A 24,238-nucleotide genomic window follows, 5' to 3' on the forward strand; every position below is an offset into this window, starting at 1 on the left:
TACTTTTCAGACCCCTTTGGCGACTTTTTTTCAAAACAGCGACAAGCGATAAATCTAGCTCCTTTTTCAGCTGCTATTGGTGACTTTTGGCGACTTTTTGAGGTGAAAGCACTATCGCTATTACCTCTTCACAACGAGCACCGGGTGCCTGCGCGGCCCCTCCCCCGCCTCAACGCACTAACAGGCAGCTCAGTCGTCGTGGTAAAAAGCAAACTCAGGAACCGGATGTCCTTGCAGACCTTAAACTCCATCCTATACATCCGATATGGATTAAAGCTGTCAGGTGATCCTTGCTTTGAGCACCAGCTACCTGATCATGTTTTGAAGCTTTTTGGAACATCAGCTTATTTCTGATAGATATTTCTGAAATGAGAAACAATTGTTTGATTCGATTTTTATCTTTTAAATTGGATAAAAAAATATATATCGGATGCATATTATGACTTAAATGAGAAACAATTGTTTGATTTTTTTTTTATTCTTTTGGATTGGATAAAACAAATTATTTCTGATAGATATTTCTTAAATGAGAAACAATTGTTGGAGTGAATCAATACTTTTTTGTTTAGGATTTAACATACGATTTAAATGTATTAACTTCATTCAAAGAATAGAATTATACTTGGTGCCAAGTTATATTATTTTGTTTTTATGAACATAGGAAATATTGTTTGAGGCAAGCTATATATTTGTCATTGGCTCAAGTTATGTAATATAGATGTGAACCATTACCCTACATTTTTTTAATTGGTTCAATGAAAGACTTTTTCCAGTGTATGAGTCTTTATTTGACTCACTAATTACATGGGGGTCTTGAAGTAATTGCTGTCCAACAAGTTAATTCACAGAATTCCAGAATTCAATGAGTTACTTTTCGCTGAACTTGACAGATATGGTGGCCACGCATTCCACCCGCAAGTGCTAGTTGATACATGTTTTCTTCGGGCAGATCATTTTATAAAAGCATAGCCGATCAAAGCTGTCGCACTTAGGCAAAGACATGATCACTAAGTCAATAGAGATAATGTGACTTGAAATGTATGCGATTATGTTTCATTATCTCCGCTTTGATTTTGAAAGCCATTGGCCACATTGACGTAAACAAGGTATGTCATTTCAACCCCAAATTGTTAAAAGCTATGCAAGGCAGTTTGGAGCAACCAGCATGAGGCAGCTAAATTTTGCAGATTGTAGATTATAATGAGAACAGAGAGGTAGGCTATACTGACACTGAATAACTTGTATGTCTTAGGCCTTAATAATTGTAAAAGCAAAACTATATACATGGATTCATATATATCCAAATAAAGATGAATAAAATGTGAGGCCTTTGCACATAATAAATGAGAATCATTTGAATCATATTTGTAGGTGGGGAGCATTTATTCGGTAGATCTGTGCTCAAAAAGGTAAAGTATAAATGTTCATGTTAAACTTTACGCATTATGATTCTATATTTGATTATCTCTGCTTTGACTTTGAAAGCCTCTAGCCAGATTGACGTAAACAATGTACGTCTTTTCAACCTCAAATTGTTTAAGAGGTTTTCTAACATTAATATGAGTTTCCCTAGCCTACCTATGCTCCCCCAGTAGCTAGAAATTTCGTTGGGTGTAAAACGAGCACTAGGCATTCTGCTCCGCCTTTGAAAAAAACGAAGCTCAGTTTTGGAATTTTCCCCGCATGTCGTCATAAGGGGAGATGCCACCACCCCTTTTCTCTGCCTTGCCAGCCCAGAGAATTTGGCCCGCCAATTAGGGCTGCAGGATATATCGGCTATGCACGATATATCGATATAATTTCCAAGGGGATACAAGATTTGACAATATCGTTTATATCGATAAGCGTTAAAATGGTCAGTTTCCCCCTCAAGCGTCTGCAGCGCTTGCCTTGGAGACTGTGAGCGCGACCCCTCCCCCTCCCACTCTGTCTTTCCGAACGTGTCTTTCCCGCCCCCGCCGCCCCCTCACAACACAACAAGCATGGATGATACCCGTAAAGAAAACGAGACGGCGGCGGGAGACGAAATTGTTTCAAAAAGGAGAAACAACGGCTCCATAATGTGGAAATAGTTCGGGTTTAAAAAAAACAGATGAGCAGCAGCTGCAGGTCATCTGTAGAGAGTGTAGCAAAACCGTTGCGACTAAAAGTGGAAGCACGACAAATCTGTTCCACCATTTACAGCAGCGGCACAAAGTGTAGTATGAGGAATGCGTAAAACTCCGTGGCTGTGCTGCTGCATCACCGGCCGCGACAGTTTCTTCTGCCCCGAAACCAGGGCCGGCGCTCAGCAAATGTGTTGGGGGCGCCCTCTGGTGACGCTCTTAATTAATTAATTAAAATATACGAAACAAGCGAAATGAAACCAAACATGTTCCCAAATGGAACAGAGAAGAGAGGGGGCGGGGGATTAAAGTTACGGCGCACTGAAACCCTCACGTAGTACGCAGGACAATGCGACGAAGCCAATGCTCTTAATCAGGGATGGGCAACTGCGGCCCACGGGCCGCATACAGCCCTCATCCTCACTCAGTCAGGCCCGCACATAATTAAAAAATAAAATAAAAAAATAAAATAAAAAAATAAATAAAAAAATAAATAAAAATAATAATAATAATAATAATAATAATAATAATTGATCGAGTTACAGAAAACTCGGTCAAAAAAGATCAGAAGAATTCATAGAATTCAAAGGCAAACCCATGCGTCTAGTTTGCTTAGAAACGATATCAGTCATTAAAGATATCCACTTAAGTCGCCACTACAACTACTACAACTGCAATGAATATCATGCTTCTTGGGTTTGAGTTCATTGAGTTGTTGCACTTAATGTTGGGCCACTGTTTTTCAGTTTTGTGGCATCATTGAATGATGATGTATGTGCCCTTTGCACTGATAAAAATACCATGTGTCTTATTGGGCATGGAAAACAAAATGAATGTATGTTGGTTCAATTAACATACCGTACATAGGTTACGATCCTGGAAGATTTTTTAGGTAGTGGCCATCCCCAAAATGCACCAGAATACAGGAATCGTATCTACCAAATTCAAAATTGTGTAGCTTCTCTCAGCTCACGTTTAGTTGAAGTGTGCAGTCATGTGGCCCTCTGATGGTTATGATGAAAAATGTGGCCGTCTTTATCATGAAAGTTGCCCATCCCTGCTCTTAATGGTAGCTAATGTGTGTAACCTACAGCTTTATATTGTTTTACATAGGTGATTATTTTGTGAAGAAGGTGAAAAACGTCCCTTTTTTTTTTAAACATGTTCACTCTATTCTGTTGAAAATAACGATAAAAAAATCACATGTTGCAGTAATACTGACCTATGTTTTAATAAAAGTGCTTGCAACATCTCACATTTGGCTTTTGACTTGCAAAAAAAACATCTAACCCACTCTATAGAAAATATCGATATATATATCGTATATCGCCATTCAGCCAAAAAATATCGGGATATCATATTTTGCCCATATCGTGCAGCCCTACCGCCAATGAGACAATGAGCTACGACCGACCGAGCGATGTGTGTGTGTGATTACACACACTGTAACGCAAGTGTTGTCACTTCTTTGTTATTTGGATAACCGTTCTGCTGTTGGTGTTATGGCGCATAACACGTGGGTAAAATGCGCCTAACGTGTGTGTGTGTGTCTCTCTACGTTATTCTTTCACATCTAGTTAATCAAGGTAAACTCACAAAATTATAAGACTTATACCGTTTGTAGAAGGTTGGTGTATTTTAGTGTCTCTCTGTGTTCACATTTCTTAGTGTGGGGATAGGCCGGTACCTCTCCAACTGATACAAGGTGCTATTTCCAACAATCCTCTATTTGTAAGTCCCTACAAGGACGAACCAAATGGCCGGTCCAAAAATAATATTTTTTACAATGCTAGTCAATGGGAGGACGGCAAGGACGTCTGGCCATTACTTTTTTTTTGGGTCATTACTTTTTTTTTTTAACCGATAACTGATAACTTTCAGCTCCTAAAGGCCGATACCAATAACCGATAACACACCCACATATACATGTATATGATCATGACCCAAGATCATGACACTATGAAAAAACAAACACTTTTGACCAACAAACACAAACAAGCTTCGGCGGCAGTCCGGCAGTGTACTCCGGGAGCTGAACTGTGGCCGAAGCTTTCCGACTGCTCCAGCGGGTGTACTCCGGGAGCTGAACTGCCGCCGAAGCTGGCAGGTTCGGCGGGTGTAGGTCTCGGCAGCAGGCCAGCAGCTCCGGCGCTCTCAGCTCCCGGAGTACAATTTCTCCTCCATGTCGTGGTTCATGGACCTCAGAGTAAAATATTATATAAAATATAAAATATTATATAAAATATAAAATATTATATAAATACCCATACATGATATTATATTATTATATGATATAGATATAGAGCTCCAGGAGTCCGCAAACGTCAACAATCCCTTCTCCTCCATGCTGTGGTTCAGTCTGACAGCTCATTGGTCAATGGGCAGCAGCTCATTTGCATTAAAGCTACAGACACCAGAAACTGCGCATTCTGAAGGGACTGAAACATTGGGGATTTTTTTTCCTAAAAGCTATTTCCAGCAAACAGCTTCAATTTTTTTTTTTTCTAGAACTCAAATACTATGTTTACTTGTTGGGAAAACACTATAATATCTCTTCTTTAATATCGTAAACATTTGGGAATTTCCAAAATCTAATTATCAGCACATCTCATCGTACATGACCCTTGTGCCATCGGTTGGGTGTCATTACCATGAACCGTAGGATGAGGGTGAAGGAATAATAATAATTGAAATTATAATAACACTGTGTAACACTGCAACTAAACAGTAAATAACGAGGTGGCGTTGAGTCAACCACATAGCCACAGGTTCCCATAAGGAAAATCGTATTAAAGAAATATCAAACAATGCAATCATTGTCGACAAAATGTGTCCTAGAAAAAGGGACACTTCAAAAAGACATGATGTGGTGTACGCAAATTCAATTAAGTTTCATTGTTATGTGCAGTGGAGAAAAATAGGGCTGTGGCATTGGAGCCCCTGTGCAATACATTCCTGGTGAAACCCTGTAAGAAACGACCCTGAAAAATCCTCAGATGTAAAGACTAGTTCTGACCTTTCTGAACTTGACTTTCTAAATTCTGGTCAAAACTAGGTCTCGCTCTTACCTTTTCCTTCTTAATTCCATTCCATTAATGAAATAAGTGTCTTCCATCATTCAGGGAGTGACAGAGAGGTCAATTGTCACCCACAGACACATCGCTTTTTGCCGAAAACAGAATAACGCTTTCTCCCTCATAGTCCCATTTGTGTACTGTTGCCATGGTCACTTGTAGCATAGCAACAAAGTGATTATTTCAATACACACTGCATAGACCAGCCTTGGACCCCTCACCAGTCCTTGAGAATGGCCCCGGTTGGAGAGGTCCATGTGTGAACTTTAGTACATGCTTCGGTAAGAACAAGCGAAAGGGCAGAAAATACTCACATGCACGACTGTGATTTTCTTGAGGGTGACAGAAAAGGCTTACCTTCTTCCACAGATGAGGATTAGGAGTAGCTCGGTAATCAGGGATGTCTTCACTGAAAGAAATCGGACGGACGGACGGCCGCACCCCCAGTAGCTAGGGTTAGGCGCGCACACACACACACACACACACACACACACACACACACACACACACACACACACACACACACACACACACACACACACACACACACACACACACACACACACACACACACACACACACACACACACACACAGGAGTGGATTACTATTTGCTTCAACAGCATAATAAACAAATCAATATCAAAGCAAGACAATCCCATATTAATGCTTGTTATGTTAAGAGTATGCACGATCCGATGTCCTTAAGTGTGGGGGGAACCCTGACGACAGCCGAGAAGCATGCAGTTGATTGTCACATGCGAACGACGACAGCCAAATGGGAGCCACGCTGACTTGATGTAATACCAACAATTCATCAAGTAATCAGAAGCCTTGGTGGCAAAACCAAAAGTTGGGTGGTCCTCCGTAATGGAGGAACAGCTTGTAGAGTATGAAATGTTCAGAAAAAACATTTGCAGAAGCTTGCACAGCTATTTCCTCCTGACAGTCATTGCCCATGCTTTTTATACTAAAGTCACGATTTTTGGTTTGGTTTGATTTCCTGTTTTGTATATCGTGACTGGGTTCTTTTGAAATGGAATCGGTTAGTGTCTGGTATTCTTAGATGGCAAGATTTTTCCTTCCACACACATTAATTGTATCTTTATCGGTGATTAAGTGGGGAGTCTCAGGATTTTCAATATTGAAAAATCATCGAGTGGGTACCCAGCATAACGGCTATCCATTAGTCTTAACATAACTTAACAAATAGATATGGATGGCAGCAACAGTGCACATCTGTGCTTAATCAGTAGGCTGCTGTTAGCCTAGGAAGCAGACAATCTCGCGAGGTCATGTTTCATATTGTCTGCAGATAAGGTCCCCTCTTGGGGTGCCGCGGTATAGGGCTGCACGATAAATCGTTATAAAATCGCGATCTCGATTCACCCGTGTCGATTTAAGTTTTAAATTAATCAATTAATTCGATTCTCTTTTTTTTATGAGCCGAGTCCGACTGACAAACGCGAGTTTAAAACAATAGGTCCATGGTTTAAAAGCACTCCCAAGCGTGCTCTCCCTTCTAGGTTCTGAGAAGGGCTTCACCCTCAGCCAATGACGAAGCGCCTTTTAGTCACGTGTTTCACTCGTTGCGCAGCAGAGAGCGCAGTAGTTCGGAAAGCTAGCTAGTGCGAGTGCGACATGAGATAAACAGTGAAGACAAAATGGATGTTGATGATGAGGACCCAGCTACTAGCGGCGCGAATCAGCCAACCTCTCAGACACAAACGGAACTCATTCCAAAAAAAGGCTTGCATTCGGTGGTGTGGAAGTATTTCGGCTTTAAGCAAAACGACGAGAGTCAGTCTAGAGTGATTTGCAAGACATGCTTTGCGATCGTTGCAGCACCGCAAAGTAACACGACTAATCTATACCAGCACCTCAATCGTCACCACAAAGTGCAATATGATGAAGCTGTACAAGGCAAGAAGAAGTCTGAAAGTCGTCCAACAACAACACAGACATCCATTACTGACACCTTGTACAAGGCAACCCCATACCCACATAACTCCAGTTGGAGTAAGGAAATAACGGACGCAATTGCTTACCATCTAGCAAAGGATATGGTTCCAATAAACACCGTAGCACGTGACGGCTTTCAAAAGATCATCCATACATTGGACAAACGCTACACAATACCGTCCCGCAACTATTTTTCATCCGTTGCACTGCCAGCTATGTATAAAAAAGTGCGGGCTGTGGTCGAGGCAGAAGTACAGGAAGCAGATTATTTTGCAGCAACGACTGATTTATGGTCCAGCCAAACCATGGAACCGTACATGAGCCTAACTGTCCACTTCATAGCGACTGATTTCACCATGAGAAGCAAGTGCCTACAGACTGCTTATTTCCCTGACGACCACAAAGGTGAGATCTTGGCACAGGGACTGAAGGATGCCCTAGCATCTTGGAGTTTGGAAGAGGATAAAATGGCATGTATAACTACAGACAATTGATCAAACATAGTGAAGGATATCTCCATCAACCACTGGACCAGACTCCAATGTTTTGGCCATAGGCTCGACTGGCAATTGGTGAGTTGTTACTCTACTTGTTCTACCAATTGTTGCTACACTAGTTAATCTAATACTAATACTAATAATAATTAGGGCTGTCAAGCGATTAAAAAAAAGAATCAAATTAATTACAGGCTCTGTGATTAATTAATCTAAATTAATCACATGCTTACAATTTTTGCAAGAAAGTATGTAAAAATAAACTAATTCAAATAAATTATGGCAGATGAGTAGAGCTGTCCCAAACGATTATTTTTCAAACGATTAATCTAACGATTATTTTTTCAGTTACCGATTATTTCAGATTACTTCATCAATGTAACTTTTCACACAATATGGATATAAAAACATTTGTTGTTAAAATATCAACATTTATTAAACATTTCTTTAACAAGCCACTTTTTTGTGCAATAACATTGTGCAAACACGGCACTTAAATTGTGCAAACTGCAAAATAGTGCATTTTGATGCCATATGTAGTATCTAACAAATGAACAAAATAAGTCAATCAGGAGGAATATACCAAATATAAAAATACTGTTCTACTCCTTCCTCCCTCTCATTGTGCAAACTGAAAAATAATGCACTGCCACCTCAGAGACCCAACTTCGAAAAGGATTTATTAGGGCTGGGCGATTAATCGAATTTTGATCGCGATTACGATTTTAGCGTCAAACGATCAGAAAATTAACATAATCGAGTTATCCGATTTTTTGTTAATTATTATTTTTAATTTTTTAATTATTTTTTAATGATTTATAGAAAGGTCAGAACAGCTGGACACATATCTGTATATCATTTTAGATTGGAACATTTTCTTTTTGACCATTTTGTGTATATTTTTAAGGCGTGATTTCAAAGTTCTCAGTTACAACGTTTTTTTTGGGAGAGACATGGTGAATAAATACAACAAGTTTTCAGACTCAAAGATAATCGTTTGAATAATCGTGATTTCAATATTGACCAAAATAATCGTGATTATGATTTTTCCCATAATCGAGCAGCCCTAGGATTTATGTAATTTAAATTGTCAACTTGTAGTGTGTGTTTACTACTTAGAACTTGTTGATAGATCGTGGAATTTCGACAGTCAACAGCTAGACTAGAACTACATAACATGACAAAAGTTCTCTTACTACTTAGAACTGGTTGCTAGATCGTGGAATTTCGACAGTCAACAGCTAGACTAGAACTACATAACATTACAAAAGTTCTCTTTTCACCAGAGTATAAAATCCGAACCCGACTAAGTCTATTCATAATATTGTAATGACCACGGAAGAGGCAGTGAATGAAGTGATTAGACAGCTTATTAGATACCTAATAAACCGTTGGAACACGCAAGACTGGTCACCATAGCAACGCTGGTAAACAAACCCTCAGAGCTCGGCTTTTGGCCAAGTTTTATACCACCAGCCTCTGTGATCCCGCTACTGCTTGCCGCCGCCATTGTTATGAATTTAAACGATTGGCGACTAGCGTTCTGGTGCATATTTACCGCCACGACTGGAGTGAGAGTGGGGGGGGGGGGGGGGGGGAGGCGACGCGTCGACGCAAATTATTCATGTCGACGAATTTTTGAAGTCGATTACGTCGACTACGTCGACTAATCGTCCCAGCTCTACAGATGAGTAATTCAATGAATAATAAAAAAATATATATACAATACTTTGTTTTGACTCTATAGCACTATAGTGTTATTATCTATGTTAATTTAATTTCTTATTTATTTGATTAATTAGTGATTAATTAATCAAAATTAATGCGTTAATTTGATAATAATGATTACATAAATAATGTTATTCGTGATACTAGACTAATGGCTTGTGTTGTACTCATTCCGATTTGTTGTATTTTTCTTTTAGAAAATGCTGTGAAAGATCCACGAATTGACCGTGTCACAGGACTTTGCAGAAAGATTGTGAGCACTTTCAGTCACAGCTGGCTACGGAGGAGAAACCTTGCCATAGCCCAGAAAGAGCTCAAACTCCCTGAGCATCAACTGAAAACTGAGTGCCCAACAAGATGGGGATCGAGACAAGAGATGATTCAGAGGATCCTGGAACAGCTTCCAGCCATCTCACAGATCCTCAATGATCGAAAACTTAGACATCTAGTGCCTACATGGCAGGACATAGAAGTCCTTGAGGCAATGAACAACACCCTAAGTCCTCTGGCTGAATTCACCGATGCGCTCTCTGGAGAACTATATGTCAGCATATCCTCTGTGAAGCTGGTTCTCTACCTTTTTGAAATCTCTGTTTTGGCTGTGCAAGATGATGACACACAATTCACAAAATCAGTGAAGTCAAACATCCTGAAATATCTACAAGAGAAGTACAGTGATCCCCAAACTCAGGATTTACTCGACATGGCCACAACCCTCGATCCTAGGTTCAAGATGAACTACATCAGTGAGAAGAAAGCCACTGTTAGAGCAAGGCTGACAGACGAGATGACTGGCATAACTGTAGTTATGGTAAGGTCATTTCCACATTTCAATACAATTGTCCTGTCCTGAACTGTTGTGATATTATGTTACTTAATATTGATTGGATTATTAATTATTTTCCAGCCAAATGCCTCCATGAAGAAGGGCCGAAAGACCCTTGGAAGTTTCTTCAAAACAGCACAAGGCAATGACGAGTCCTTTTCTCTAGAACAAGCAGTGTCCACAGAGCTGGAGGCATATCTTCTGGCATGCAAGATCGACAGTGAAGATGAACCCTTAATCTGGTGGGGGCAAAATAGATCTGTATATCCACGGTTGTCTGTGTTGGTGAAGAAATACCTATGCATTCCAGCTACCAGCTCACCTTCTGAGCGGCTGTTCAGTATAGGGGGCAACATTGTGACATGCCAACGTGCATCACTAAAGCCAGAGCATGTGGACGGACTTGTGTTTCTGGCCAGGAATCTTTAAGTGCCATGTTCAGGGTCACATACAGGTCCTTCTCAAAAAATTAGCATATTGTGATAAAGTTAATTCTTTTCCATAATGTAATGATAAAAATTAAACTTTCATATATTTTAGATTCATTGCACACCAACTGAAATATTTCAGGTCTTTTATTGTTTTAATACTGATGATTTTGGCATACAGCTCATGAAAACCCAAAATTCCTATCTCAAAAAATTAGCATATCATGAAAAGGTTCTCTAAACGAGCTATTAACCTAATCATCTGAATCAACGAATTAACTCTAAACACCTGCAAAAGATTCCTGAGGCTTTTAAAAACTCCCAGCCTGGTTCATTACTCAAAACCGCAATCATGGGTAAAGGCGGCTGCATGCTTCAGCGTTGGTGTTACGTTGTTGCGCAAAATTTACTCAAAGCAATTCATGCTCCCTTTTAGGTTGCGCGAGTTGCCAAGCAATTTACCGCCAGAACAGTAGGTGGAGTAATATGTGGAGTAAAGTTTTTCGTTGAAGACGACCTTGAGAATGACGTCTTTGTCTGTGGTAGTCGTTGGTTTGTTTATGTGCCAAAGTTTGATGATCTCCTTTCGCGAGTCATCCGATATCTTCCCGACTCTCACCAAAACCGGCCCTTGTCAGGGAGCAGCTGGCAGATCATTTTTTGTCAGATGCTGGCGTGTTTCCCCACCAGTACAATGTGCTACGATTGGGTATGCGCACTGACCAATAAATATATATACATTGGTTACTTGGAAGCATGACTTTTGATTCATTAGTTATCATGTTACACAAGTTACCTAATTTGGTTTACGTCAAACTCATTAATTCATATCCATATAAAATGTTTATACAACAGCTACTGCCTTGACAGATGAATGAATTATTTAAGTGTAGGCCTATAGCCAAAGGCTTTAAGCTATAGCGCATAATGTCCACATAAATGATATGGTAGGCAGCATTATTAGAGAAAAGGGGTTTATTTATCAAATACAGAAAATAGTCCCACCATACACGCACACATTTTTCATTCACTACACACTCACGCTTTCAAATTTCATTCACTCAAAGAGGCTACTGAACTTATGTTTCACACAGAACATGAACACTTATGTTTCACATAGAACGTGAACACAAAACATTACGTAATTAATTCAAATAGGCTAACACTAAAACAAATAAGGCCAGTAGGCCTAATAGAACGAATATCGGGTGACAAGATCATTAAAATGGCTCACAATCCCGCATCAGCTGTTTGATGTCGCGCATCAAAATAGCACTTTGCCCCTGTGGAAGGGTTCGCATAAAGGATTCGCATAATTATGTGCCAGATCGGGTGGTAGGTGGCGGTATGAAAACAGGAAATGTGATACTCCAGACAGGAAGTAGTAACCAGACGAGCAGACCAATCACAGCCTTGCAGGCTGCGCGGCTCGCGTAAAAGCTTACGTAAAAAATGACGCAAGTCTAGAAAAATCGCCCGACGCACGCAAGACGTGAGAAGTCGCGCAAGGGGTGCGCAAGGGTGCGCAAGGGCCTCTTGCGCTTGCGCTTACGCTTACGTACCTGAGCATAAATCGGCCATAAGACTGCCAACCTGACTGCTGTCCAGAAGGCCATCATTGACACCCTCAAGCAAGAGGGTAAGACACAGAAAGAAATTTCTGAACGAATAGGCTGTTCCCAGAGTGCCGTATCAAGGCACCTCAGTGGGAAGTCTGTGGGAAGGAAAAAGTGTGGCAGAAAACGCTGCACGACGAGAAGAGGTGACCGGACCCTGAGGAAGATTGTGGAGAAGGGCCGATTCCAGACCTTGGGGGACCTGCGGAAGCAGTGGACTGAGTCTGGAGTAGAAACATCCAGAGCCACCGTGCACAGGCGTGTGCAGGAAATGGACTACAGGTGCCGCATTCCCCAGGTCAAGCCACTTTTGAACCAGAAACAGTGGCAGAAGCGCCTGACCTGGGCTACAGAGAAGCAGCACTGGACTGTTGCTCAGTGGTCCAAAGTACTTTTTTCGGATGAAAGCAAATTTTGCATGTCATTCGGAAATCAAGGTACCAGAGTCTGGAGGAAGACTGGGGAGAAGGAAATGCCAAAATGCCTGAAGTCCAGTGTCAAGTACCCACAGTCAGTGATGGTCTGGGGTGCCATGTCAGCTGCTGGTGTTGGTCCACTGTGTTTTATCAAGGGCAGGGTCAATGCAGCTAGCTACCAGGAGATTTTGGAGCACTTCATGCTTCCATCTGCTGAAAAGCTTTATGGAGATGAAGATTTCATTTTTCAGCACGACCTGGCACCTGCTCACAGTGCCAAAACCACTGGTAAATGGTTTACTGACCATGGTATTACTGTGCTCAATTGGCCTGCCAACTCTCCTGACCTGAACCCCATAGAGAATCTGTGGGATATTGTGAAGAGAAAGTTGAGAGACGCAAGACCCAACACTCTGGATGAGCTTAAGGCCGCTATCGAAGCATCCTGGGCCTCCATAAGACCTCAGCAGTGCCACAGGCTGATTGCCTCCATGCCACGCCGCATTGAAGCAGTCATTTCTGCAAAAGGATTCCCGACCAAGTATTGAGTGCATAACTGAACATAATTATTTGAAGGTTGACTTTTTTTGTATTAAAAACACTTTTCTTTTATTGGTCGGATGAAATATGCCAATTTTTTGAGATAGGAATTTTGGGTTTTCATGAGCTGTATGCCAAAATCATCAGTATTAAAACAATAAAAGACCTGAAATATTTCAGTTGGTGTGCAATGAATCTAAAATATATGAAAGTTACATTTTTATCATTACATTATGGAAAAGAATGAACTTTATCACAATATGCAATTTTTTTGAGAAGGACCTGTATAGGGTCATATGAGAGGCCTATGTTCCAAAGAAAAAATGTGTGTTTTATTGATGCTTATTTATGTTAAAGTTAAAGTTGGTTCAGTATACTCGTTTTTGATACTGCACTTTTTGTTGTTGTTGTTGTTTTTGTTATCTGCGAGAAAAAGATTGTGGCAGAAAATCGTGATATCTATTCTAAGCAAAAAAATCGTGATTCACATTTTTACCTGAATCGTGCAGCCCTACCGCGGTATACGTATTACCGGTGTTACCGGTGTTCAGGCCAACACCGATTATTCAGTGTTGCACCGGAAACACAGAGTTATTTTGTTTATTTTTTTTCCAGTAATAAAAAAAAAATCGCCGTCATCTTTAGGCCTATTTGATAAAAAAAAAATTGGCAGTTTGTCTTTGCACTGTTTTATTTTTTAAAAATATATATACAAACCTAATAGATAGGCTACCTAATAAAGCGTTGGAACACACAAGACCGAACCATAGCAGCGCCGGAAAACAAACCCCGCAAAGCCCTACGAGAGCTCCCCGCGCTACGGCCATCCGGAGGCGCACAGAGCTTTTGGCCGTGATATTATACTGTATATGCAATTATATTATTATATATAGAACGTTATAAGATGCTGTCACCGAGATTTGGCGCACTGCCAGACGCTCTCACCGAGTGTGAGAGGAGAGTTGACGGAGAGTTGACGGAGAAGATGGCGGTTGACCTAGTTTCAAAGTTTATACCGTTTATACTCGGTAATACCGGTGTTGACACAAGTGTATTACTCGGCGTGAAAATGTCCACACCGCGGCAACCCTAGTCCCCCCCTCCCATACAAAATGAGCTCACCCATGATTCATCTGGTTCCCATGCTACAGCCTACTCTCTGATAATTACATTTTCACACAATATACATGTATAATGACTGGTTTACGTTGAAGAGAATGCAGTGGTCCAATTAACACATGATATGAACACACACAGTCACACACACACACACACACACACACACACACACACACACACACACACACACACACACACACACACACACACACACACACACACACACACACACACACACACACGTTTATTATATAACATAGCTGCCGTGGACATGAGTCTAAATTTCAATATTATCATCGCGGTAAACAATTTTGTTAAGGGCGGCCCATATCAGTATGCAATAGCAAAAGGCGGTGGGTTTTAGCAACATGAGAGACTACTCTGGGGCAAATTGGTGGACAATGCTGATGACAGGAGAGTTGTGAGGGATGGGAGAGAGATGAGAGCACACACCATGCCTCAGCGCTCTTCTAATTGCTTGGCACCAACACTACTATGACGCAGGCAACGGTACTTACTGACACATGGGCTTGAATTCTGCTTTGATCACATTGCAGAAGAGCGCCCGTGAAACTTCTTTTGACCCCCCCCCCCACCTTTGAAACGCCTTTATCAACATGGGGATTTAGGAAAAGACAAGTGTTTCTACACACCCCTGCACGCGTTAGTTAGGGTACGCCAGAGATGGATTAGTTTCTGAAACCGCAAGCTGCACGTACAGGCTGTGATCCCTGCCTCTCCACCGGAGGGTGAAATGACATGATACCTCGGATCCTGTGGGAGCTTCAACACAAGGGCTTTCACACAGAGCTCGCACACCGATTCAGTCGCTCTTGTGCTTTCCCCATGTCCGTCTCTCTCCGAACCTCAACCCTCATCCTCATGTCATCATTTGTGTCTAAATATATATGGGAGGACTGTTAAACCCATGCTCAGCTCAACTCGGAGATGGATCTGTTCCGGATACGCGTTTGTCAGACAAATAATTCCAAGGACTGGATGAAGAGGATTCCTATACAGTGGCAGCTATAATGTCGGATCATAACCATGTTTTGCAATCAATGAAATGCATTAAGCTGTAAGTGGATCGTACATTTTTTATTTATTTTTTTCATGATAAAGATGTATACAATGCAGCTCCTACATCAAACTGTTGTTCAAGATCTAAAATAAAAATTTTGCAAAACCTCCTCCCAGTCTACACTTTCTATCCACGAACATCCCAGTTGAACTTGCTGCTCGTGGGCATGTAAGGGGTTTCAGAAGAAGGTTTGGCACACATTTGCATTCATCAGTATTTTCTAAGCATAAAAAGAACAGCATTTTTCTAGCACCATAATTGGAACATTATAATTGTTTGCCTGAGGCCTACTAATAAACCAGTTTTATGTTTAGTGTTACCTCATCATGTTGAATAAAACAACTTCAAACCATAGCCGTTAGTACTACAGTGAGAGGCAAGATAAAAAGCCAGAGGTAAACTTGAACTTGAAATGGAAAACATAAAGTTAGCATAGAATAACAAAAACAGAAGTATCTTCAGGCTATCACTTGAGAAATAAGATCACTGGCACTCCCCCCCCCCCCCCCGTGTTGGATCAGAATGACATGTTTACTGTAACATTTTAACAGTAAATGGAATATATGTTGATTATAACAAAGTACGAATCCAAAAGTCTTCTGTCAAGTATGTTGCATGATTTCCCTGACAACACAGACCAAGGAAAGACTTTTGAAGGAAAATGGAAAGGAAAATGCTCTTCGGCAAAATCAGTACGACAACATTTTGTTGCAAAAATGATATAACCAAGGGATGCCGTAGTCGTGCAGCCAGGAGAGTCGGTAACGAAGATAGTTTGATCACCAATACCATGGTCCTGTAATCCTTAAGTATGGTTGTCATTTGAAGAAACGTTTTTTCTAAGGATTTTGAAACTGTATGCATGGATGTGCGTGTGCTTGTATATAGGCCTTAGGCTTTTACTGGCCTGATTTATCGAGAAGTAGGAGGAAATAGAATCATGGTTGATGCTCTACAGTTAATGCACAGGGCAGCGGGCAGGAATAGCGCGGAGCCCTGCAGGACACTAACTCACATGAAATGTACCACAACCATAAATTATCTACCTCACTGGATCACTGCCGGAGTGGTTACCCGTTTGAGTGGCTGTATATGTGGAGAAAATATTGGAAAGACATAAAGACAGTAGGCAGTGGACCGCAACATTACATTAAGGCATGAGGGCCTGAAGGCCTTGCTTTAAGATTGACTTTTTCTCCTCCGATGCACTTTTTAAATACTTTGTTTGTTCTGAAGAAACTAATTGGTAATCGAAAATCCAAACCAAGAGGGCCATAATTATATCTACTGAAGTACATTATGAAGCAAAGATGGTAACATTTTCAGATGGTGGCTGGTAAACGACCAACATCGTTTTTGCATTATTTTCACTGCTGTTTTTTATGACCACCATTGTGTCCAACAACTATTTCCAAAAGCCATTTAGGATTTTTCTTTTTAATATACATATATTCATTGGTATTTAAGCCTTTATGGACACAAGAGTAAATTGAGACGGAACGTTGGGTTAAGAAATGTAGGGAATGACACTGCAGGTCTTTCTCAAAAATGAGTCTCATATGAGGTTCCCTCATATGTCAGAGCAGGAACTGGTGATTAAAGGAGCCTAACGAGGAGCCTAACAGCAGCTAATTTGGCATTATTATGAATTCAGCTGGATCTATTCTGATAATATATATTTTATTTTATACATAATATATATTTTGCAGCCATTTTTGCCTCAAACTTTGTTTTCAGTCAAAAGTACAATACATTCATACATACATGTATAAAGGGCTGATGTGGGTGGAATACTTTTGGCATTCAAATTAAGAGTTTCTCTTTCACAGAAAAGTATATATCATGACATAAATGTTCAAACAACCGCTTATGGTAAATAACACATACAGGAAATGAGTTTTGATTTGTCCCAAGAGGGCTCTAACAGTAATCTTTATCTACTCTACAGAACTGTACAGGAAGTGCTTAGCTAACTAATATCTATATCATCTTCTTAGCTTAACAGAATTCCTCAATATTAATTAAAACAAACATCCTGCACCCGTAAAAACTTTCCCCTTCTTATAGAAATGTGATAGGCTTCTGCTTAAATATTTGTCTTAAATATATTGCCTCTCAAGCCCTTCGAAAATGTGACTTGTACTGTGTGACTACTGTGTGTCTACGGTGATTAAGGGCTAAACAAATAAAATTGACTTGATTTAACCCGACTTAAGCTGCAAGAAAAAAGTGTCAGGACAACTTGTGTTAAAATGAAAGCCATCTAGGCTGGTATGATATAAGGCTCAGACACGCCTAGCTTGGCAGAGACTGTGCATAAATTGTGTCCGACTCTGTACGGGGGCTTTTATTGTGCCGTGTGAGGGAAATCAGTGTTTACAGTCAACAGGCACTAGATTCTGCCCAGGGTCTGTCAATCTGTCGGTTCAATATCAATAGACTGTGACTCTGTCTCCTTCATTCGCAAGCAGCCTATGGTTATAACTGACTGGAGCAGCTATCACACACAATTTGCAAGCTAAAATATACTATATCCACACTCGTTATCACTGTGAGATCATTTTAGCAGTGCGCACACACACACACACACACACACACACACACACACACACACACACACACACACACACACACACACACACACACACACACACACACACACACACACACACACACACACACACACACACACACACACACACACACACCAATAAGTGTCAATCCATAATGAACCACGAAAGAGAGATAGAAGAAAATAAATGGAGATCAGAGTCTTCCATCCTATTACTGCTGTGATCCTCTTTAAGTATTGGTTAAAGTTAAAAATGAAATGCCATACAGTTCTGTAAGCAGTGTATTGTTGTGCTGGGTGGATGGCCTGGGGAAAGGCCTCTCAGAACCCCCATCCACCCACACACCGACACCCACTCACCTCTCCCCCCGGGGAGAATGTCCAGCAAAGAAAAAAAGAGCACAAGAAGACCACATGACGGGAAGCACAGGCCTAAACAAAATTCAGGATTAATGGAGGAATATCTGAATTTTCGGGGTTCCGCAATATTGTTTAGATGTTTTGATGGTGTAGATTTGCCTTCCATCAGCAGTTGAAATCATCTATATTTGGCACATTGAAACTCTGGAATAGATTTGGCAGTCTTTGACTTTAACTCATTAATATATTATTCTTAAATACTTTTTAATTGATTTGAATTGTCGGGAATACATATTATGAAGAAAACCTAGCCAATAAGTGCCCAACCAAGCAAAGCTGTATTGGCTTTTTATAATTTTATTTTTTTTAATAGACTTAAAAGTGTGACACGTTTCTGCGTCCAACTACCATAAACCGCAATTAGAAGTATATGTTTATCTCTTCCACATGAGCGTCATAAACAGTCATGGCTGCCGTGAGCGATAATAATTGGTAATCCCATCAGCACCAGTGTTTCCCCCAGTACTGTGTTGTTAAGGCGGCCACCTTAAAGGGACACTATGTAATATTTTGAGTAATTTATTACCTCAAATCAACATATTCATTCATAAATAAGTCCTCATTGGTGTAAAATTATCTCTGCCAAAAATCTCACTTATCCTCCTGAGCGAAGAATAATTAATATTAATATCAATATGGTTACAGGGTAAGCTTCATGGAGGCTTCCATTTTCTTCCGGTCTATGAGCTGCCGAGAGGGTCAAAAAGCACTACGTCGTACAGGAATTGCAAACGCGTTTTCACTCTGAGCCAGCGTGACGGTGGAACAGAGCTTAGTTTAGCGAGACGAGTTTTACCGGCAAATTTGAACATGCACCGCATTTTTTTGAAAGACCATAGTTATGCCACGCCACAGGAGAAGGAATCATCGTCGCCAAAAAAACGACGATGTGCAAGCAAAGCATGTATAACATGGTTTTTCATGGCAACGAGATGCGGGGCGCTATGTTTGAGCGACTCGTCATTGAAAGGCTACTTTATTACATATTTAATTTACTTTTTCACATTTTTGTCGAGTTTAAATCGTGACAATATTCTTATGACTTATGGATACTGTCAAATGCGTTGGAGGAATTCAAAAGCCATTCTTCATCAAGTTATGGAGGTTTATTCTCTGCTGTGGTCACCACGTATCCAAATCCACCGAGACGCACTTAGGCTAGAGCGGACCTTCTGGAGCTTCAACTCGCTTGCGAGACAGTTGATTTATCACCCGAACAACTGGATTTCATACCAACAACTCTGATAAAGAAGACAATACGGAGGAAAAGAAGATCGAGAGGAGGAATAGGAACAGGATAGGAGACGAGGAAGTAAACTCGTTGCCAGGGCGACTAACTGGCGGCGCGCACAGTCGCAGCGGCCCCTCTTGAGATCTGTGAGATTGAGATTGAATGTTTGAGTGTGAGACGTCCTACGACGAACGTAGTTTATGACAGGGAAACAATATTAAACATTAGGACATTGAGAGCGAGTAACATCACTGGCATTCGCTGGCATCTGGACATACTACGCAAACACAGGATACTAACGGACACTGTGACACCGTGCCCGCAACTGCCCGGAGGAGGAAGCAACAGAGACGGGGTGGACGTAAACAAACTGAACAGCTTCTTTCAGCTCCTACCCTCCAAGAAACGCTATCGCAGCTTAAGATGCTCCACCACCAGGCTGCGGAACAGCTTCCTACCTCAAGCTGTCAGGATGCTCAATGCACCAGCGTCCCAGATCTTCTCACTGGACTTTATTTATTATTTATTTATTTATTCATCATTGGGACGTTTGTTTGTTTGTTTGTTTGAAATGTATGTTGATCTTGATCCGTGAGAAACGCCTTCTCGTTTTGTTGTTCAATCAACAAAATGACAATAAATTTGATTTTGATTTGATTCCGTTAGTTACAATGTAAATTGTTGGCATTTAGAATACTGTTACATTGTTGAAATCAACGGGTTACAATGCGTTGATTAGGATGCGTGCTCAGCCGCACGCATTATGGGAATTATTGTTTTGATTATCGGTAACTCCAAGACTACCAAAGGCTATGTCAACTTTTATGTTATGACATTTTATGTAATCTGACATTAAATGACCTACTGTTATTTATCATCTGTATAGTTATTTGTCATGTTGGAAAGTCCACAACTGCTGGAGTCAAGTTCGTTGTCTGTAAGAATGCTTGGTCAATAAACCTGATCTGATTTGTCCATCTAATTTGTCCAGTTGTCCACGAACCTCATCATCACTCGAATGACTCGATGAGGTAGCCTAGTAGGTGTCATGTCACAGCTTCTTGGCACATACTGCCCACCGTAGTTTTTGGACAAGCGAGCACTATTAGTTTGAATGCAATATACAATTGTACCACTAGATGGGAGTAATTTTTACACAGTGTCCCTTTAACAACAATAGGGCCCCGCCTTGACTACCAATGTATATAAAAAAAAATATATATATATATATATATATATATATATATATATACACACGCACACAGTGATATGTGTACGAGATAGCCCTAATTTCTCGTAGGGCTTTTTCTTTTTTTTATATTATTTATTTTCTTTTTTTTATATTTTATAGAAAGGGCAGAACAGCTGGATACATATCTGTATATTATCTTAGATTGGAACATTTTATTTGACCATTTGGTGTATTTTTTAAGGCAACATTTCAATGTTCTCAGTTACAAAGAGACATGCTGAATAAATACAACATGTTTTCAAAATCAAAAACAATCGTGATTTCAATATTGACCAAAATTAATCGTGATTTGGATTTTTCCCATAATCGAGCAGCCCTACTCTCTCATGCTCACAAGATACTTTCTCTTGAGCACCAGATATTTTCGTGCTCACGAAAAACATAATTATTATTTTTTTACAGATGGTTTGGAAAATGCCCAATATCCGCCGACAATATCGGCTCGCCGATAAATCGTTCGGGCTCTGCACTGTATGACCTACCCAAAAGAAATTTGACCATTATTAATTAAAAAAAAATGATTATGTCTGTGATGAACGTGTTTTGACCTCCTGTCTTATAAGTCTTACGTATTGATACCTACGATATTATAACAGAAGCTTTGGATATTTGAATATCTTTATATTCGTAATTGATGTTTTTTTTAAAACACATTATAGCCTATTACTCAAAAATAAAACACATCGGTCTGCATATGTCCCCCCTGCCACTACTGTAAATAATGGATTTAGAAGCATTGTTTCCCTTTTGATAGCAACGCCTGCACCTGCCACAAATGTTAACAATGGCAACAAAGCATTTCCCTCATTTGGAATCAAGAAAAAGAACTAGGTTGAACAAGTCGACGAGGGTCAAGAATACAGATGGAGAATCTGAACCAGGGGAAAGGCAGGTAACAGCAATTTACTGACATTAACCTCCGGACTAACACAGGAACATGGCCGAGTTATGAATAGTGTTATACTATGTTTAATACTGTTGCACAATAGTTCTGGCAAATACAACACTATCTAAAAAAATAACGTTTGTCTTCTTGGCACTTTGGCACACACATTAAAATAAACGAACCAAGAACCTACCCACAGACTTCAATCCTCAGCCATGCCTTTGTCATTTCCCCTAAAGATTAGTTTCTTTCGTAAAGCTCAGAATTTATGTCACAAGTATAACTTTTAAGAGAATTTCTGTCAATCAAGCTGTAAAAGCTATAAAATGGGAGTATAGTTCACCCATCTGATGAAAGGAGCAAATCCACTCTTGCTCACTGCGGTGGATGTTATCAGCCTTTGACAAGTTATAATTGGTTCTCTCACACATAACTCATCCGATCAGTACAATACAATATTCTACAACAGACAACTCAAAACTATGGCTCGTGCAGCAGAAGTATGGCATATTATAAAGGAACGTGTGTGTGCTGATGCCCTTGAAATAGGCGGTGCATACAGCGTGACTTTGACACGTCCAGCCAGTGTCACCCGCAGAGCATAAAGAAGGGACATAAATAATATAAATCAGACTGGAATAACAGTGAAGCTAGAAATTTACCACAGGACCTTTTATACATTGCTTGGTTCACAATTACATTAATCTACTCCCGTCGGTACAGAATATTATTGAAGTGTAAAATTCCTTAGTGGAAAAACTAATAGCAAGAGAGATGTATGCAAGCAAATGAGCCAAATTTATACTTTAAAAAGCAATTTGTATGCTCCACAATGTTACAACTTCTGTACTCTTGGTTTTCAGGATCAGTACTTATAAGTTATCAGAAAATAAGTTTAGATTCAATTTATTCAGGACACATGGGCACCACAATGGCCCTGAGTATGACACATGAAAACAACAGTACTTATTTCATGTGCAGTCCTCGATGTAAGTAAAGCTATTAGCATTAATATGAAATTACATTTTAACACTGGAAATCCACTTACAACATTCAATATTTTGTTTAAAGATTCAACAGTTGACGAAAGGGCCTAGCCTGATGATTATGTGACCATATTCATGATCACGATGAGAACACAGCAATGTTAACTGTTCAAACTGATTAGCATGGGTGAGATATGAGGCAAAACCTGATGGATAGCATAATTTACTAGAATGACAACCAGCGAATCTCAAATATGTTTTTTTAAACAGTCATGTACGCAAATTGCCAGAAAATAATTAATGTGGAGTTGTAAGATAGAAGAGTGAAGGCGAGTTGTAACAGATAAACATCCCTTCTTATAAAAAATATTTGTTGGGTACTTGGAAGTGTAGGAAAAAGTGCAGGAGCTTCAACATGCACAATTTCTACTGCTGCCATCATTTTTTTTATCCAAAATTCGATGTTCTGGTCTGTTGCTCTGAACCAAATTGATTTAGAGAAAACAGAAAGTGTTCGAGTTGATGGAACCATGGGTGGATTGATAATTCAATTTGGACACATTTTAAAAATCTATTGAAATAAAAGTGATGACTGCAGTGAAGAAGTGAGATGCAAGTGCAAGTTTATTCAATTTACTAAAGCGTATGGAAAGCAGGTGAATGAATGTTGAATGCACACAAATGTCCAGGTAAGGGAAAAAGACCAACTGGGTGAAAACTTTTTCCTGCTGTGGTCAGCATATAGTAAGGTTATACCTATAAACAACCATAGGAACAGATATTCCTCTGGTTTACACTCCAGTGACGGCCTTTATGTGCTGCTACATAAAACTAAAATGTGTGTGTGTGTGTGTGTGTGTGTGTGTGTGTGTGTGTGTGTGTGTGTGTGTGTGTGTGTGTGTGTGTGTGTGTGTGTGTGTGTGTGTGTGTGTGTGTGTGTGTGTGTGTGTGTGTGTGTGTGTGTGTGTGTGTTCTTAACAAAAGCCATCACCCCAAGTCATTGAGTTACATTTTACGCTTCAATGCCAAGACTCGCTGTTAGAGAAATGAATCAAGCATTCTTTAGAAGTCATTGGCCTTTAAACAAAATGTACGGCTTCTTTATCTAGCCAGGCACTTCTCCGGGCAGGGCCTACATCAGAATAACTTCAAGTTCCCTTCACCTTATATTGTTTAAATTACACTGTCAGAAAACGAGCAGTATTACGCTACAAGCACACAAATCCTTGATCTTTAAGACCCTGCTACTACCACGTAGTAGTGGTAGTGGTATAGTGCTAGTAGAAGCATCCAGTATTTCCATTCCAAAAACAGCTGGCAATTGAGAGACCCAATCATAAAATATACTCTGAGGTGGACACCTCCTGATTGTATAGTAGGACTGGGAGGCACTCTGACGGGTTCCGTCGCTGCCATGTGTGTTTTGATCTACCTGAGGCCTGCTTTATATGCTGTTGTTCTTTCTGTGCCCATGTTGTCAATGGTCTGCATGCTGCTCTACGA

The 24,238-nt window shown here is 40.3% G+C and overlaps 1 protein-coding gene across 3 annotated transcripts in view; it reads right to left on the bottom strand.

Moving 5' to 3' along the window:
* The window catches only part of gpat2 (glycerol-3-phosphate acyltransferase 2, mitochondrial), a 110,669-nt gene that overhangs the window by 78,314 nt on the left and 8,117 nt on the right, over positions 1-24,238 (bottom strand). For all 3 annotated transcript variants that reach the window (XM_060054454.1, XM_060054453.1, XM_060054455.1), the window contains exon 2: positions 5,537-5,629. The gene's annotated coding sequence lies outside the window, so the exon portion shown is untranslated. The remainder of the gene's footprint in view (positions 1-5,536; positions 5,630-24,238) is intronic.

Source organism: Gadus macrocephalus, chromosome 6 (genome assembly GCF_031168955.1).
Source record: "Gadus macrocephalus chromosome 6, ASM3116895v1".
NCBI lineage: Eukaryota > Metazoa > Chordata > Actinopteri > Gadiformes > Gadidae > Gadus > Gadus macrocephalus.